The sequence below is a fragment of the Leucopleurus acutus genome (genome assembly GCF_964270905.1).
Source record: "Leucopleurus acutus genome assembly, chromosome: 17".
Taxonomy (NCBI): domain Eukaryota; kingdom Metazoa; phylum Chordata; class Mammalia; order Artiodactyla; family Delphinidae; genus Leucopleurus; species Leucopleurus acutus.
In genome coordinates this window covers 66861711-66879692 of record NC_139159.1, presented here as the reverse complement: position 1 = coordinate 66879692, position 17982 = coordinate 66861711, and the positions used below count along the sequence as shown (strand labels likewise).

General features: G+C 37.2%; 1 pseudogene across 1 annotated transcript in view; it reads left to right on the top strand.

Moving 5' to 3' along the window:
• LOC309974014 (hyaluronan synthase 2-like) overlaps positions 1 to 16355 on the top strand; it is a 29278-nt pseudogene extending 12923 nt beyond the window's left edge. Inside the window, exons 2-6 of the transcript in view lie at positions 5863 to 5964; positions 7344 to 8058; positions 9999 to 10018; positions 14424 to 14602; positions 16273 to 16355. The product of the transcript in view is annotated as a hyaluronan synthase 2-like (transcript). The remainder of the gene's footprint in view (positions 1 to 5862; positions 5965 to 7343; positions 8059 to 9998; positions 10019 to 14423; positions 14603 to 16272) is intronic.
• The last annotated feature ends 1627 nt before the right edge of the window (positions 16356 to 17982 follow it).

Here is a 17982-nt window from a genome sequence, read left to right as displayed (position 1 = left end):
AAAGATTATCTTTTTATTTCCTGTAAGGACATTTTTTTTTCTGAAATTATTTTACTCATTAATTTCAAATGGGCTTTTTAGCTCTAAAATTCTTAGATTTTATGATTTTTTATTTGCCACTCCCATCATTCGCCATTATGTATTTGTTGCTTAATCTGAAGCTGGTAAATTTAGCTGCATGCTTACATGTAAGTTCCATTTATCCAGAATGCAAATAAATAGAAAATGATTTTTTTTAATGAAAATATCATGTAATATTGATAAAGTCCTAGAAGTCTGTTTAATATAATTAATGACCATAAGCTGTGAATTTTAATTGAGCTTTTGGTCAACTGTGTGCAATATTTTATTTTCGTGAAAGTTTTTTTTTTTTTTTTTTTTTTCTGTATGTGGGCCTCTCACTGGCCGCGGGCTCCTCTCCTGTTGCGGAGCCCAGACTCTGGACACGCAGGCTCAGCGGCCATGGCTCACGGGCCCAGCCGCTCCGCGGCATGTGGGATCTTCCCAGACTGGGGCATGAACCCGCGTCCCCTGCATCGGCAGGCGGACTCCCAACCACTGCGCCACCAGGGAAGCCCCATGAAGGTTATTTTTTGTCCCAGTTCTTTGGTTTCCCCCATCTTCTGCATGCATATGGTCCCACACAAATTACCAGTCATATGTACTCTTTTTCATCAAACAATGCAGTTCTTAGGGCCTATATTAAACAGATAAAACTGTGTCATATATATTTATGTACTTCCAAAACCAAAGATTATGTTTCATTTTAAGTAGTATCACATTCAGCAGGGTCAAAGTCAATGAAGAGATGCTGACTCAAGATGCAACAAATACTTTTGTAAATTTCCATGGGTCCAGCCTTTACTACAGGAACTTTCATACATTGTACTCCAAGGATATAATTCATGCTATAAATGAATCATAATCAGCTGTAAACTCTTCTCTAATATAATTCTTTCCTTAGTAGATGGCCCAATCTAAGGATTCTTACATTGCCTTTTCAGGTACACTGACTTGTTTATGTTTGTTGGACATTGGATCAGGCATTAGTTTTTGCTCTCTGTGTCATATTTTATTTACAGCGATGATAAGAACTCCTTTCCTCATTGGATTAGTGTCCTTAGTTTGTGCCTCTGGTTTTGATTTATCACTTCTTAGTATATATATATATGCCTTCCTTTTATTGAGCATTTACTATGAGCTAGTCCTTTTAAGCGCTATAAATACATTACCTAATTCTCCATCACAATAAACCTATGATGTGGATATAATTATCCATATTTTTCACCCAAGAGATGGGGACTTAGAGAGATGAGGTGAGGAGTCTAAGGTTAAGAAGCTAGTCCAAATGAATATAACTGGTCAATGGTGGATTGTGACTCAGATCTGTCTGATTCCAAGATTTTGCATAGTGCTTTCTTTTCCTTTCAGTAATGCGCTTACTTTGGTCTGGTACTCCTAGGACTTCAGGGGGCTGAAACCATATTGTGTTTGCTGGTAAATAACTATATGTGAATTTTTGTTGTTGTTGTTGTTCTGGCTGACCCCTTTTCACTAGAGAAATGTCCCAGGGGAAGGAAGAGTAAGGAGGACTTTCCATTTATTTTGTGGTTAAGTGGTGGCAGGGAAACTAGGTAGTTGGGTCACAATCAAGAGTAGTTTCAAAATGTGGTAGAAAGAAATAGTCTCGCTGGGTTCAGGTTAAGACGAAGAGTCAAGATTAAGAAAGGATTGAGGTTTACAAGCAGGCAGAGGGTGAAAGCAGTAGCAACAGAATGAGTCTTGATTAATCTTCAGCCTGTTTCCTCATCGAAGGCAGCCAGAATAGTTAAGCCTTCCTGTTGCTGTGTAGCTCTCAGAGCCCTCTGAAGTGGTGCGGGGCAGGCAGAGGTGGAGAATCCACCAGTCAATCTGAAAGGAAATATGTTTAAAAAAAGGTGAAACATGGATACTCAGCATTTTAGACTTGGGTCTTAGAAGCTGAAAAACATATGGTAGAATAACTAACAATATTTCTACAGGATATTTTTATTTAAATTGTTGTGAGGTAGATTAACTTTAAGATCAGTGAGATAAATTGGAATGGACTTCAGTCTAACAGCTTATTTAACACATTTATAGCAATTTATATATCTATAGGTGTTTTGGATACATTGGAACTTGTTCATTGTGATAAGATATTCTTGATATGTAATCCATTCTCATGATCCTTTTGGTGATTCTCTTTACTGAGTCACCTGTTCATGGTAATAAGTGGGTTTACTTAGCAAGTATAAACAATTAAAGATTATTACCCTATACTAATGGCATATATGACTTTTCTGTGAGCCTTTGTAATTTACCGAGTACTTTTACATACAGTGTGTCACTCTGGTATCATGATGATGGTAACAGTTTGTTCAAGGTCATAAAAGTAGTAAGCCTCTTGATTTGTTATAATAGTCAAATCTTGGCCTATTATAAGAATAGGAGATAGAGGCAATCGTAAAAACCTCTAGTAGAGTTAAATGGGGACTTAGAACATACTTTATCTCAACTTGTTCTTTTAGTTTGTTCTTTGTTTTTTTATGAAAGAGACCCACCCCCGGCTCCCCAACCAATTCTTTTAGGCTCAGGGTTGGCATACTTGTGTGTAAAAGGCCTGATAGAAACCATTAAGCTTTGCGGGCTATATGGTCTGTGTTGCAGCTATTCAACTTTGCTGTTTTAGTGTGAAAGCAGCCATAGATAATATGAAACTGAATGTGCATGACTGGGTTCCAATAAAACTTTATTTATGGCCACTGGAATATGAATTTCATATAATTTCCATGTATCACAAAAATTATTTTTCAATTTTTTTTCAGCTATTTAAAAAGGTAAAAGCTATTTTTAACCCCCAGGCCATACAGAAATTGGTGGGAAGGCAGACTCGTCCGTAAACCTTAGTTCGCCAACTCCTGTTTTAGATACGGAGAAAGCGGCGGCACTGTCTCTTGGCTAGAACAGTGAAGGACGGGGAGCCATGGTCTTAAGCAATTTAGCCGATGATTCTGTGGTTAAGACTGAGGTGGCTGGTTCCTCCCAATAACGTCTTCTTGTCTTGACATTTTCCACTCATTTTAGTCAAAATTTGGTGACTTTGCCTCATTTCCATATCTCCTAGTGAGAAATCTTATGACTGGCGATCATGTAGTTTAAACAAATTACAGTGATACATTCAGCGTGGACAGAAAGACATTTTGATTTGTTCTCCAGTTGTTTCCTGTGTGCAAATCAGTCCTGTGGTTTTTCCCAGTGTGAGGTTAAGCTCCTTGTGAACTGGTGTATTTCTCCCACAGTTTCTAGCCCAGAGCTAAACAGCCAACATTCGTGAAATCGCACACTTCTCATTAATTGGTGAGGAGACAGCTAGAAATCCTGTTTTTACTAGACTGATTTTAAGAAGGGCTAGAGTTATACCCTTTACACACAAACAAATTAATACTGTTATATCTATGAACATACATGCTTTCACAGACTGTCATCGACGGTGGTTTTCTAGTTGGCATTCTATCACCAAAGAACATCCAGAAATTGAACTTCTTTAGAAAACTCTTTGATCCCACTATAACAAACCCCTCCCAGGAGATTTCTGAGAGCTTTCCCTTCTGACAGTTAAACTCACCATGTGAACAATCTCTCTCTGAGAACTTCTGGCACTTTGCTGTTGGAAACTGGGAGGGGCAGGGCCAATTTAGATATGCAGAACCTCAGAAGTTTGGTTCAAGTTTAGTCATTTCACAGAGGCAGTTCCCTTGGCTTGCTTATCTTACAAGCAGGCGGAGTTACTTGAACATTAATTCTAGGTTGCCCCCTTCCTGTTGTTTTTAGTCTTATTTTAGCTTTCTGGTTTTACCTTTCCCAGCTTGAGTCAATACAGGTGGGTGTGGCCATAAACTCTGGATGCTGAGAGGTGGAAAGGTGGCTTTGAAATCATGCCTTCACTTTCTACTACCCTAGTTACTGGCCTGCCAGGCTTATAGCCGTATACCAAACAGTGACAGACAAGGCATGAGAGAGCAAAATATTGCTATTGGAGGAATTTGCTTCGGTTTCTGAGGCTTGGGAGCCTTGAGTATAAACTGAAGTATTAGAAAAATCCTATTTTCTACAATGAAAAACTTATGCCTAGTTTTTGTCTAAATTGTTTCCCCTAGAAAAGTGAGACCATGCTGGGCCAATATAGAAGGCCAAGAAAACAATAAACGGGTTTTATTTAGAAAATATATTTATTATGCTTCTAAATAAGCAATATAAAATTAAAAATTCAGAAGTTAACCCAAAATTGCTATAATGAGTTAAATCTAGAGAGGTGATGAGTTCAGTTTTTATAACCGGATACCCTATATACTTCTTAAGTCATATGTTCCAATAATGCAGTTAAATTGCTCTTTTCACCAACATTTTTATTAGTATATAATCTTTTCAGAAAAAAACACCAATTAGTAAAACTGACACAGACGCAGTTTTTAAAATGCTGGGATTCCTTAACTTATTATGTGAGCAGGTCGTGCTACATATGTATAAATTCTCCTTCAACTGTGAGAGTTTATGCTTCTACAAATTATTTTCTTAGTTTTTTTTTTTCAAAACTGGTATATCAAATCCCTACTATTTTTATAAAGTAGTGTATAAAACTATTTTTATAAAGTAGTGTAAAAAACTGTAAAAATAATTGCTTGTGATATAAATAATTAGGCTAAGTCTTGATTAAATTCCATCTAGGGCTGCCAGACTTGTTGGCAAAATAATGGGAATTACAGATAATACGTCCATATCTGCCAACCGTGCCATTTATTGTTTGGATAGGATGTGAAACTGGTTCATTACATGTTAGCTCTGATCAATTTATATCTACCATGGCCTTGCTACATTCCCAGAAAAGAATAATATTAAAAAACAAAACACAATTCAACTGAGTAAATTTGAAGGTCCAATAATTGGCTTTATTTAATGATTCATGAGTCAGGCAGCATCCCATCTTAGCAGATAGGAGCTCTGAGAAGCTGTACATAATGGAAGGGTTTTGGTTTTTTTTGTTTGCTTTGTTTTGTTTTGTTTTCTGGCAGAAAGGGCTGGAAAAAGGAAGTTTCCAGCAAAAAGCGGATTGTTTCAGGCAAGGTTACCTTCTTTTGGGAGAAGCTGGGGCTTCTATCCGGCAGATTTCCTCACTAGTGCTGACCAGGTAATTCCATATTGACTGCTTGAAAGTCACATTCCTTGCAGAGGTTTAAATTATAATTAGGTTCAATATTAAGTCTTGGTTTGCTGACATGGGGCCAAGCACAACTGACTCCATTTTGGGCCTGTTGTTTCTTTTTAACAATTTCCACATTTAGATCAGACTCTCAACAGAAACGTGATCAAAATTTAAGGAACTGTTCTTTAAAAAAATTAGGAGATATTTTTTAGGAACATTTGCTTGGCACTTAGTGACTGTGAACATGTATTTAAAGCTTTTGAGAGAATACAACACACCAGGGAGAGTACGGTGACTATTATAAGCAGGATAATTCCCAATGTCTGAAGAGCACTTTAGAGCCATGGTCCTCAAGACCCAAACCAATCAAAATCAAATAAGTCCAAGAAAAGACCTCATCAAAGGAGTCATCTTTTTAAGCCAAGTGTTTTGCTCACTGATCTTGTGTAACTGAGTTTCAATTTCCCCAGAAGTGTTAAGGTTATCCCCCTTAGCAATGTCTTGGGAGATGGGTGACTGAGTTATCCTTCCAAGCTAATGCCAGAGTATTGAAAGATATCATATATATGCCCACTTTTGACTACATGGAGTACACTCATCATCTTCTCTTCTTTAATTTACTTCTTACTTCTTCTTTGCAGGTTTGTGACTCAGACACCATGCTTGACCCTGCCTCAACTGTGGAGATGGTTAAAGTTTCAGAAGAAGACCCCATGGTTGGAGGTGTCCGGGGAGACGTCCAGGTACATATGGCTTCACTTTTTGCATGAGTCACTTTTAGGAGCACCCTCACTCATTGAGTCCTTGAACATACATTTACTACACACCAAACTCTGTGCCACATATCGGTTTTGGTGCTGGAGACACATTAGAATGTGCCTCGAACACACTTCACTGTGTCTTCTCTTGTTTAAATTAAAATAATTTATGATTTCTTTGCTTAATCCTGGGTTATAACTCACATAGGTGGTGGCTGATAAGTCATCTGAAATATAATGTAAGTGTGTATGGTTTCCACCATCTCTTCTTGAGCCATAACTTAATGTTCTGATAAAATGATGTTGGAACTCATTTAATACAAGGGTTAAAAAATGGAAGTATGGCAGGGAATGGATTCTACATCTCATACCTATGTATTTAAAACCCATGGTTTTCCAATTATTTACTTCCTATTATTTGCTATCAATGCGGAAACAATTAGTGAAACAAACATTAATATTGTTATTAATCGTTTTCAATATTAATATTGAAATGTATGGGATGGGAAAACAAATATGTGAAAATATGTGAGGTTTAAAATGACTCCTTTGCAAAAGTGCAATTAGCTTTTAGCAAAAGATGAGAAGCATATGGAAATATAACTTTAAATTTAAAGTTTTAAATTGCATTGCATTGCTGTATAACCCATATTTATATGCATGGTAATACTGAAGGGAAAGAAAACGCACTAGATGGACACAGAAATAGCCTGGTGATAAAAAAGAAGCATGCAAAATTCAGATGAAAACTGAACAAAGTTGAGACAGAGGAGATAATTATGAAATATTGCCAAGAAAAAACTGATAATTTTCAACAGCCTTTGTATAGAGCCTTATTTCAGGATTCAAGTTTTGGGTAGAAGCCAGAGCAAACCATTTTATCATTGGCATTGCAAAAAAGTAGGGAGGAAGGAGAAGGAAAGTTAGCAGAATTGCATGAGTTGGAAATTAACCAGAGTGGGAGAGAATAGGACTTAAAAATTTTCAAATATTAGATGGTAAGAAAGAGTGGCAGAGAGCTTAGGAGCTGAGAATTAAGCCTAAAAAACCCCTCAATATTATAACATAACAACAAGAACAGGGACAAAAGTCAAAGCAAAAAATTACAGAGGATGATGAAGTAGAAAAAGATATTTATTACCAATGAGTCCCAATATATGCACTCCACTTATCAAACAATCCAGTACTACAGGATCAGAGAAAATAAACTATGACCATGTCAAAAATAGGAAGAAAGCCAAAATGGGCAAATAAAATAACAAAACACTAGGTAATGACCTCAAGATGGTGCAGATTTTTTTGGAATTTTTAGCTGAGTTTTACCTTTATTTAATTATTTTTAGTTACTTCTATTTTTCTTGCAGATTTTAAACAAGTATGATTCCTGGATCTCTTTCCTCAGCAGTGTGAGGTACTGAATGGCTTTTAACATAGAAAGGGCCTGTCAGTCTTATTTTGGATGTGTCCAGTGCATTAGTGGACCTCCGGGAATGTACAGAAACTCCTTATTGCATGAATTTGTGGAAGACTGGTACAATCAAGAATTTATGGGCAGCCAATGTAGTTTTGGAGATGACAGGCATCTAACGAACCGAGTGCTGAGTCTGGGCTATGCAACAAAATACACAGCTCGATCCAAGTGCCTTACTGAAACACCTATAGAATATCTCAGATGGTTAAACCAGCAGACCCGTTGGAGCAAGTCCTACTTCCGAGAGTGGCTGTACAATGCCATGTGGTTTCATAAACATCACTTGTGGATGACCTATGAAGCAGTCATCACTGGGTTCTTCCCTTTCTTTCTCATTGCCACAGTAATCCAGTTCTTCTACAGGGGTAACGTTTGGAACATCCTCCTCTTCTTGTTAACCATCAAGTTAGTAGCTCTCATAAAATCATCTCTGCTACCTGCCTTAGAGGAAATATTGTCATGCTCTTCATGTTCTCCTACTCAGTGTTATACATGTCAAGTTTACTTCCTGTTAAGATGTTTGCAATTTTAACCATAAACAAACCTGATGGGGCACATCTGGAAGGAAAACCATTGTTGTTAACTTCATGGGACTCATTCCAGTATTGGTTTGGTCTGTAATCCTTCTGGGTGGCTTGATTTTCACCATTTATGAGGAATCTAAAAAGTTATTCTCAGAATCCAAAAAGAAAGTTCTAACTATTTCATCATCCATCTATATATGCTGTTGGGTAGTGGTTTTGACACTGTATGTCGTTTTTATCAAAAAATGTGGCAGGCAGAAGAAGAAACAACAGTACGACATGATGCTTGATATATAATCTTACACTGAGGTTTGCAGACATACACAAAGCCTTCTTCCTCTAGGAGCTGTGCTGATTGTACAGAACTGTGGCGTCAGATTATGGCAACAAAGGAGACATATCACTGCTGCTGGGACTTTTACAAAGACATTTCTATGGGTTTATTTTGATTCCGCCAAATTATGCCTCCTCAACAAGAGGAAGCTCAGATTTACCCTGTTATTTCTGTAAAAGTGAAAAGAATTTTGGTTATGCAATTATTCCTACAGCACGTCCACCTAACAGTGTTTTGCTCCTGTATACCTCACTAGCCATGCTTTATGTGGGTCATCATGGAAGAAATGGATTTTGGAAACTCAAGGAAAAGTTCTTTCAACACATACAACCTCTATATTTAAAATAGATGGACTTTCCCTGGAGGCGCAGTGGTTAAGAATCCACCTGCCAATGCAGGGGACACAGGTTCGATCCCTGGTCCCAGAAGATCTCACATGTCGCAGAGCAACTAAGCCCGTGTGCCACAACTACTGAGCCTGCACTCTAGAGCCCACGAGCCACAACTACTGAGCCTGCGTGCCACAACTACTGAAGCCCGCGTGCCTAGAGCCCACGCTTCACAACAAGAGAAGCTACCACAATGAGAAGCCCACGCACCACAACGAAGAGTAGCCCCTGCTTGCTGCAACAAATACCCAATGCAACAAAAAATAAAATAAATAAACTTTTATAAAGTAGCAATATCAAAAATAAAATAAAATAGTTAACCAACAAGGACCTACTGTATAGCACAGGAAATGCTGCTCAATATTCTGTAACAACCTAAATGGGAGAAGAATTTGAAAAAGAATAAACACATGTGTATGTATAAATGAATCACTTTGCTGTACAGCAGAAGCTGACACAACATTGTTAATCAACTACGCTCCAATATAAAATAAAAATTATAAAAACAAAAACATATACAATCTAACTTATGGACTGTGTTGACAGCTAGCTTTTATTTAAGAAAGACTTCCTACTTAACTTTACCAAATGAAAGGCCAAAAGAAATTTTACAGGCTGTTGGCTACGCTGTATTTTTAAATAATTACACTGCTTCAAAATATTGTATACCAATTGTTAAAACCAGTTTTGCATTTTCTATATTTTACTTCTCTCTCAAAATACACCTGTGCTTCCTTTTTAAAAATTAAAATACATTATGAAAAAAAATCATACTTAAAAATCCTACCCAGAATGTGGAGCTTGATTAACTGCTGCTGCTCATTATAGAAGGAATAAAATGTTTCCTCTCTCTCTCCCTTTTAAAAATTTGTAGTTTATTTCTTTGAAAAACTGCTTAAATTTTCAATATTTTAACTTTTTTTCATTTCTTCTAGAAAAGGCCAAAAAGCCTGTCATGCTTCGGGAGTAGAATACATATTTTTGTGTACAAAACAGAAATCATTGAGAAGCAAGGCCAGGGAGTAGAAAAGTACAATTTTTTCATAAGATTAAAAAGGAGGAATGCTAGTCCTTGAAAGAAAACACTAGGCATTCAGCACTGGATGGCATATTAATATCAAAAAGGAATAATTTGGGGGGATTCTGGCAGTGTTTTCCCAAGCTAGGTAACCTGGAAAGTGAAAAAAATTCATTTGTATAATTTGGATAAATACAATTCAGTACATCATTTTGTTCTGTGATCTGAATCTACCTAATCCTGTCTATGAATTGAACGTATTTTTCCTGCCTTTTTTTTTCAGCTTTCCAGTTCACTCTACAGGTTAGTATGAGGTTTACATGGTTGAGTTGGCTAAATTATAATAAATATAAAGAATGTAGATTAAAAATCGGCAGATTCAGCTCTAATTGTCCTCTTTTACTTTCTAGGGAGGAGTTTTTTTTCTGAATTGTACAGATAATTTTTTCATCTCTCCTGCTCTTGGCCTACATAAATATGTTTACAACGTAGAATTTATATCAAGGTTTAATGTCAAGAACTGGCGCATAAAAATTGTTGCACCAGGTGCACTTAACCTGGCTAATCCAGAGCTTCAATGTTCCAGTTTGACTTTTGACATGGCCCATCTTGCCCTGTAGCGGTGCTGTGCAGAATTATGTTAAAAACACAAACTAGATTTTTTTTTTTTGCTTCCTCTTGCACACACTTTGTCCTTTTTCGCTACCCATTTTGTTCTCAACCTGAAATGGCTTTTCCCCTCCCACTCCCCATATCTACTTGTCAAAATTCTTCTATATCCTTCATTCAAGGCATAATTCTACTACCATTTTCTTCCCCAAATACCTCAACTTAAAGTGATCTCTCTCTCCTCTTGACTCTCATAATAATTCATTCTGTCTCTGCCTTGCAGCTCTGGTTTTTTTCTTCTGTATTATGTTATGAATATCAGTGCACATGATAATATCCTGGTACCCTAAAACTTTTTGAAGCTGACACTACATTTTCATCATTTTTGAATCCTCCATGGTGACCAGTAGAGTTAGGTATTCAATACAGTTTGGTGAATAAGCAGATGAATGCCTGAAAGAAGAAGGAAGATGGACTCAAGTAATGAATTTTCTTTAAGGAAAATCTGTGGCATTTTTCATACTTTGCTTACAGAAAAAGCTTTGTGATATGAAGGCTGAACTTTCTTTTAGATTTGGGCAGTGGGCTGATACCTCTGTCACAAGAAAGAGAGTTACCTTGTCATTGTCTACCAAGTTAAGACATTCATTCCGCAAACAGATTTTGAGTGTGATTATGTGCCAGGCTTTGCTGGGATTTTAAAAATAAGAGATTATGCCTGCCTTCAAGGAATTCTTTGAGTTTCTCCATCAAGCCATGCTCCCACCCTTCTGTGGGCATTTCCAAAACTTCTTCCCAATCAAACTTCCTTCCCACTATTACCTTTGTTTAATTAACTCTTTTTATTGTTTGTTTGTTTTTGGCCATGAGGCATGTGGGATCCTAATTCCCCAACCAGGGTCCAATCCAGGTCTCCTGCGGTGGTGGCACGGAGTCCTAACTGCTGGACCACTAGGGAATTTTCCCGATTAACTCAGTCTATCCTTTAGCTTCACTTTAGTCATTATTTTCTCACGCACTCTCTCCATGATTGTTTCTCTAGTATATTCTCCTGTTGAAAGTCATCGTGCTTATTTTTAATTTTCACCTCTATGATTCCTTGCTTGATATCTGTCTCTCTCATTATAGGATAAACTCAATGGAAGAAGGAACTGTGTGAGGTTGTATAAACATCCCATACTCTGAGGTTAGGATAGTTTGTCATGTGGTAGGAACTCAATAAAAACTTGTGGACTGAATGAATGGGTGAGGGAATGAAACTCCCAGTACAGCTTAAGAAAGAGCCAGTCTGATTTCTATTAAAAAAAAATCAAGCTCCAAGCTTTTCATTTATAAAGAATCCCTTTATCCCCGGATAGAGTTATAACTTACGGCAGAAAGAGAGATAGAGATGGTGGAGTTGCATCAGTTTAAGGAAAGGAATATTTATGGTAGGAGGCTCCTTTTTAGTCATGAGAAAGGTGACATGACAGTCCACTAGAATTCCCATAATGAGGATTCACAAACGCAGACAAAAATCATATTCTTAATTTAATAAATTAAATGTTAAATGCTGCATTTCCTATTTTGGTTTGTGCTTCATGTTTTCCTTGATACAATTTGGATAAGTATTTTTGACACTTGTTCGTCTGTTACCTGTTTTTCTAGAATATAAAGCTAGTCCTGCTATTAAAAAAAAATTTCTGATAATAAGTTTTGTCTTCAAAACACAAAATATATATGTGTATTAATATATGATTAATAGTCACTTAAATACAGCACACGTGAGGACTTTCCTATACATGCACATCAGATATATTTGTGGAGTCACCTCTTTCCATGGCTAACTCTCATTTGTTGTTTATGACCCAACTCAGATACCACCTTCTCCTGAAATCTTCCCTGCACCCCTGCCACCTATATTCCATAGCACCATATACTGACTATCTCTCGTCTACATTTGATATTGTTGTTCTAAATTCTGCAGCCCTCAGCTCCTAGCATAGAGCCACTTAGCAGGAACTCAATAAACATGGGTTAGGTGATGTTAAATGTGTTCCTATCAGAAAATAATTATTGACAGCACAAGTGTGAGCATATACATAAATATCATCACTTTATAGGATTTCACTCATTCATGTACTTATTTGATTTTCTACAAATATTTGTTAGGAGTTTACTATATACCAGCCTCCGTGCTTAGAAGGAAAACTCTTAATGGAGTAAGTGCTTGCTTTTCCAGTGCCCTGAGATGATGAGAGATCTTCCATGAGATAAAAGGGTGTTATCCTTAGGCGTGATTAGGAAACACTGAGGATATCAAGTTTCTTCACTGAAGAAATTCTCACAAACCTTCAGCGTGCTGATGAGTTTTATGAATCAGCAAGACAGGCTCTTTTTACACAGAAATATTTACATTTTGATAACTACGGTATCCTTTCCACAAGGATGTTGGTTAGTATCTGGATTAACACTATCATCCTGCAGTACAGAGTTTAGACAATGCTGGTATATCATGTCTGACACCACAAGTTGGATTTGTTATCACTCATGATCAAAAAACAACACTCAGAGCTTAACCTGCTTATGCCTTGAGTAATCAGCTCCAGATGTGAAGACCACGGGGAAAGAGGGAGGAGCTCGCAGGATCTTTTGTCTCCCCCCTGAGCTATAGAAACAGGGTCTTCTCAAAAGAGTTTGGCTTACCCATTTGCTGTCAGAAAGCTCTCCACACTGTAGCTAAGACAAGCCTAAGTGGCTTATTTTAGCTCTGCTATTCAGGGCAACAAAGAGTTTAATCCTGATATGTTGGGAAAATGTACAGTGAGTGGGTGAGCCTGATCTTTGAAACAACTTTGGCAATGTATGACAGCAATGACTCAAAAGAGGCACAACTGCTGTATAAACGATGGGAAAAGATTGCATTTTCTCCTCTGTCTTGGATTGAGTTGATTGTTGAGTCATAAAATCAAATGCAATAAAATTTAACTAAATCAGGATAAAATCATAGTATACATGTTCGCTCTCAGAAGAACAGAGGCAATAACAGTATGTCATACAACTAGACACCCTGTCTCTCCAGATAACGCATGATATGTCTGTCTCTTTAATTAAAAAGCAAAACAAGCAAAACTAAACATTGGTGAAAGCTTTAAGGAGTTAAAAATCCTGGAAGAAAGATCTTTTGGAATCAAAGTTGGTTGGCCAGTTTTAGGAAGCTATTAGCAGAATTACTGTAGAAAGAAAACTTCAAGTTCATTTAGCACAACTCAGCTGCCTCAAATCTTTGCTGGACTGAAGCAAGGTATTAAAAAAGAAGGAGAGTGGAGAGAGTCCAGAATCCTTATCGCAAAGGAGTAAACTGCAATTCAGTTGGTTTTAGCACCTCGGTCAAGGCTTCACAGTAAACCCTGGATCTAGCCTTTTGTTCTCTTTTACCCAGGTGTTTTGGGGCTCGCTTTATACTGCAGAAAACCTCAAATATGCAATTTCCAGGCAGCTACTCTACTCTTAAATTGGACATATTGAGACTATACTTGAATCCATTCCCACCAAAAGGAGTTGTAAATTATAAGCTCTCAGGTTTATGAGTTTTTGATATTTAGATTTTAAACAAAAAGTCACCCTGAATAGTCGTCGCAGTATCTGAAATTTTTAGCACTAATAAAAGATATAATAACATGTCAAAAATAGATATTCTAAAATTCTTGCCCCCCAAACGAATTGTTGCCGTATTACCCGCTTTGAAAGAACATGAAGTCAGAAAAAGTTTGGACCTAATGACTTTCACCTCTCAGAGTTATTGTGTAATCAAGACAGTATATGAAAAGTACCTAGGGAAAATACTTGACACATAATAGGGGTTTAATAAAGTTTTCTTTTCTTCTCCCCTCCTTCTTAAACAACTAACTTCCTTAACGTTCCTTCTTTTTCCCTTCCTTTGTTCCTTACTTCCATCCTAAAATCGCTTTACTCAGCACACTACTGGACCAGACCTGGAATATTTACTTAAATACCAAGGACTTTTACTTCTCAAAAATGCATTTTAATTCACCCAACTTGGGGCTTCGCTATAGCCTTAAGATTTTCTCTAGAAACAGGTGGCCTTCTTCTCCTTTAGACACAGACGGGACAACTGTTATAACTGTCAGTTCCAACCTCCAGAAGAACTCAGTACAGACAATTCTGCATCTGACAAAATAAATGCTTCGGAACATCTAAAGTGTGGTCGGTGGGCTAGTTGGCATAGTCATCCGATGGATTTGAGTCCTGGCACCACTGTCCGTGTTCTGGTTGACCGTGAGTGGACACCCCAATTTCTTTGTTTATAAAAGTCTAAGAACTTCCCTCTACAAACCTCATAGGATGTCAGAAATTCAGAGAAATTCTTCCGATTTGAGTTCTCGTTATTAGCTCTGAGCATTGGGAGGAGACATTCAGATTTTCCCATGGCACAGGTCAGATTAGGGCCTGAGTCATTGTGGACACTTGTCTTCATCCTCATTGCTTCCACCCTAGCCACGCTGCCATCATCCTGTGTCTATTGCCAGAGACACCTATCTATCTATCTTTCTTCCGCAATTGCCCCTCTGTATTTCTCCAGGAAACAGCCACTGTGAGAGCGTGTCACTCATGTGCTTAGAAGCCTTCAAATATCTTCTATCTCAGGACGCCCTGCTCCATAAGGTCCTACACGATCTGCCTTCTGTCTGTTTCCATGATTTCCTGTTGAACTTCTTTTTTCCTTAACACTACACACTGGCAGTCTTTGTTTCTCAGCCAAGACAAGCTTGTTCCCACTTCAGGATCATTACCTGTTGCTCTTTATTTTGCCTAAGGGACTCTCCTCTATGAACTTGGCATGATTGGTTTCTTCCTGTCATTTAGGTCACCTCCTCCAAGAGACCTAATAGTTTATTACTTGCCTAATTTTTAGCCCCATCCAGGAGTAGTCTCACCCAGTAGAGCCAAGAATCTAGGCAATGGTTGGTGATTTGGGGATAGTAAGTCTTCCCTCAGGAAATTTTTGGAGGAAGAAACATAGCTAGATATTAGTGAGTGTAAAGAGGGCTGAAAGCTTGCATTGATCTTCCAGGACCATGACTGAAGCTTCTTATGTTGCTGTGACCCCATTAGATGGCAACCTTCCAAATTGTTCAGAGCATTATTTCTTGGCATACAGAGCTAATATCCCACTGCAGGGATGGAAGCCCAACCTGGACAAAGTCCAATTAAGAAAGAGTCTACATGGGAGTGATACTATTTGGCAAGAGACAAATCCAATGATGCCATAGGTATTATCTATCTTTCCTTCCCATGCTTAAGTCATTTCCTTCATAGACCAGATAACAGGCAGTCTACAGATGTATGACTGGGTGAGAATCCGTATGTAAACAGGGAAATTTTTCTTTAGAGTTTTTCTAACCCAGCTGAACTTTTGGAATCTAATAAATATGAGTCCTTACAGTTTTAGCCTCACCTTGTCTTTTCTTCTACCGTTTGGACTTTTTTCTTTTTTTGCTCTAAACCTACTGATAAAATTATTACTAATTTTTTCTTGTTTAAACTAAGTTGACAGATGTGAATGGTACAGTGGAATAAAAATTACTAGATAATCACTTCAGTTCAACTAGTTCCTATCCATGTCCTTGATTATTTTTTTAATTTAATTTATTATTTTTTATATATAGCAGCTTCTTATTAGTTATCTCTTTTATACATATTAGTGTATATATGTCAATCCTAATCTCACAAAACACTTGGTTAATTTTAAACTTTACTCACTTTGTCTCATCATCCCACAAGCCCCAGCTGAAATCACAACCTCCTCTGAGAAGCCCTTCTTACAGTCACAAAATGTGAGTTGGTGACTCAATCCTTTATTTCCAAAATACACATATTTTTCAGTAATAATGCCCTTATATACTAAATTAACTATTTAAAAGTCTATCTTTTCCTCTCTCTAATAGGCTGTGATCTGCACAAGGAAGAGGACAATATCTTACTCATCTTTGTAAACATATCTTACCAACATGCAATGCTTATTGCCTGAGGAATTTGTTGATCAAGTGAGCGAATAATTGATCTTGTTATTTATTACAGTTAGTAAGTAACAAGTTACTATGGTTGAGTCCCTACCAAATAACAAGCAGTTTGAATACATGATTTAACTTAACCTTAAACAAGTCTATAAATGATGTATTAATAACCCTATTTCATAGATGAGGGAATTGGGACTCAGAAGTACAAGAAATTTCATCAAAGTCCGTTAGCACATGAAGGCAGAGTTCAAAACAAATTGATTCTCTTCAAATCTTTTTCAATCTCTAATAACCTCTTTACAATTGTTTTCTTGTATAAATATTAACAACATTAAGTGAAATCATACCTCTATACATACATTTTTGCAAGGTATTAAAATAATAGAATCCATTCATGTTACTTTGATTATCAGATTATGAAGATGTCTATACCTAACATACTAACATCTATATACTAACAATATGTAGTTTAGAGAATATAAAAGACTGATGCATCCAGGATTAGAACAGTGAAAAGCATAGCTTTGAGGCTAAAGATGTGAATTATAAGATGAATTATAAGATTTCCTCATCTTTAAATAATCCTTTTCTCAAATACACAGAACTAGACCAGCTAATTAAAGCAGAATAGGAATGTACTGAAGTTACTCATGATGAAAAACCAGAGAACCAGGCAAAGGAAAGGGTAGAGACATAGTAGCTCTGGATAATAAAAGGAGAATTCTCATCCTGATTCCTTCTCTTTCCCAGGCCCTCCTCCCCCAAGGAGTGAGCATCAGCCCTGTCTCTGTCTCAGTGGTGCTCTGCACTCAAAATTCAAATGCTCCCAAGGGAGATTCTGACTGGTCCAGATTAGGTCACATGAACATCTTTTGGCCAAATTTGGACAGAGCTCTTCAACAGTACTGAGTGACTACTAAACTGTGACTTAAGGTTTGACATTACAAAAAGCTAAAAATATATTTCAATTCTGAAAAGTCTGAAGAGTGGGTATTTACAATCACTCATTTGGATCACAAATAAAGCCCAGTAAAGAGCTTTGTTGAAGGTTTGAAGTGCACCTAGTGGTGAAGAGGACAATCTGGAAAGTTCACTTCCTTAGTAACCAAATTGAATTGATCTGAACTGGAATGATTTATTAATGTCCATTTACCATATTTTCCAAATATGAATATTTTTAGTGTTAAATGTCTTGCTTTTATCTTAGACTATAATCAGCTGATAAATTTAGTTTTTTGAATGTCTGGCACGCAGTAATGCTCCACGAATATTGCGTTCCTTCTGTATCCCTAACCCAACACATTATCAGAACTCCTTTGGATTCAAGTTAGAGAAAACAACATAGAGCTAATTTAACTTAAAAAGAAGTTTATTTTAAAGACACTGAAGAAGAAATTGTGGCTGGCTCACCTCAGCTTATTATCCCCCTCATCTGAGTAGATATACCTTATGAAGCAGGGTCACCTTCCTCCGCATGGTAACTATGGTGGGCAGAATACATAAGGTGAGAGAGGTAGAGCAGACTATTTCACAAATGTCAGTCACACACATTGTCCCAGACTCTAACAGTAAATCCACAAGTCAATAATAATGAGTACCTTGGTGACCCCTCATGAACATGACTGCTAGAATACCAAC